The following is a 1,820-nucleotide window of genomic DNA, read 5'->3' as shown; positions in this document are numbered from 1 at the left end:
CTTCTTTAAGCCTAATTTCCTGAAAATAGAGAGAGGCATTAGATTAATAATTGTTCTCAAGTCACAAAAAACGTTATCAAACTAGGAATTTCCTATAGTGCAATGGATCATGAAACTCCCCGGATCTTTCAACTTAGGCGACAGGTTCTTTTGTAAAATTGCATTGCTCTCCTCAGTCAGCATCACAGTCTCATGCTCCTCCAACTTCAGCTTGTTTGATAATATATTCTTCAAAATTTTTGCATATTTAGGCATTTGCTCTAAAGCTTCAATGAGAGGAATATTAATATGCAGTTATTTAAATATACTAAAAAATTTAGAGAACTGATTGTCAATCTTATTTTTCTTATTCTCTGTAGAAAAGGAAATGGTGGATCATAAATTGAAGGAGAAGAAGTTTTAGAAATAAACTCCCTAGATTTCTTGGATTTTGCAGCCCCTTTGTTTTCTTTAGTGTTCTCAACTTGCTGGTCAGTCACATCCTGATCGGTTTCTTTCACCTCGTACTCGATTTCCTTCTTCCTGGACCCCACATTTTCAGCAGCTTCTGCGTCTCGCTTGGTATTTACCGACTGGTCATACGTCTACCCACTTCTCAATGTTTTGGCTTTGACATGTTCCTTCGGATTGGTCACAATGTTGCTCTGTAAAGTCTCTACTGTCCTTTCGGTAAGCATGTTTGACTGACCGATTTGTGCCTCAAGATTGCAAATTGAGGCTGAGTTGTTTTAGATCACCATATCAGCCTTTTGCATTTCCATATCAATCTTTTGCATGTACTGCATAAACATATCCTCAAGTGTCGGCTTCTTCTCTTACTCTAGAAACTGTTGAGGTGGTCTAGCCGACACTTGGTTATTGCTACATGAAAAATTAGGGTGTTTCTCCATCCGGGGTTGAATGTGTTTGAATAAGGATTATTTTGACGTTGGGAATTGGACACGTAATGGGCTTGTTCATAATTCGGTTGGACAAAAGGATTCCCCAATTGGCAATCTACACTTGAATGATTTCCTGTGCAATGATCACAAACAACATTAGTTTGAATAGCATTAACATTCATTTTACTTATTTGTTTGGATAGATTTGCCAACTGAGCTGCAATTGCGGACATAGAGTCATGCTCAACGACGTTGGCCGTCTTCTTTGGTATTGCTCTCTCTGTAGCCCATTGATAGTTGTTAGACGTCAACTCTTCCAGAAGTTCATATGCGGCTTTAGGGGTTTTACTCATTAATGCTCCTCATGTAGCTGCATCAACCATAGATCGATTTATGGATCTCAAACCATTGTAAAACATTTGTACTTGGAGGCAAGCTGGGAGGTCATCATGTGGACACTTGCGCAATACATCCTTGTATCTCTCTCATGCCTCATATAATGATTCACCCTCAAATTGGGTGAAGGTAGCGATATCATTCCTTAACTTCGATGTCTTGGCTGGAGGGAAATATTTCGCTAAAAGTTTTTGTGCCAACTGCTCCTAGGTGGTGATGATGCCAGCTGGCAAAGAATTCAGCCAAGTTTTTTCTTTTTCCCTAAGTGAAAAAGGAAAAAGTTTCAATCGAATTGCATCATCTGTCACTCCGTTATGTTTAAAAGTATCACAAATTTTTAAAAACTTTGCAATATGGACATTAGGATCCTCTTGTGACAGCCCCCCAAACTGGACGACTTGTTGGATCATTTGAATCATCACCAACTTGATCTCAAAGTTATTGGCCTGTATAGTTGGCCGCCTTATACAGGATGTCGCCCCATTGACCGAGGGCATTGCATACTCTTAACGCCTTGTGCTCCTGATTGGCCATATTAACTTT

General features: G+C 39.4%; 1 non-coding gene across 1 annotated transcript; it reads left to right on the top strand.

Annotated features, from left to right (window-relative positions):
• The first annotated feature begins 1,322 nt into the window (after positions 1-1,322).
• On the top strand, positions 1,323-1,429 carry LOC118344611. The gene has a single exon (XR_004798391.1). It is a non-coding gene; the product is annotated as a small nucleolar RNA R71 (small nucleolar RNA).
• The last annotated feature ends 391 nt before the right edge of the window (positions 1,430-1,820 follow it).

Source organism: Juglans regia, chromosome 14, assembly GCF_001411555.2.
Source record: "Juglans regia cultivar Chandler chromosome 14, Walnut 2.0, whole genome shotgun sequence".
In the NCBI taxonomy this organism is placed as follows: Eukaryota; Viridiplantae; Streptophyta; class Magnoliopsida; order Fagales; family Juglandaceae; genus Juglans; species Juglans regia.
This window is presented reverse-complemented; position numbering and strand designations above follow the sequence as displayed.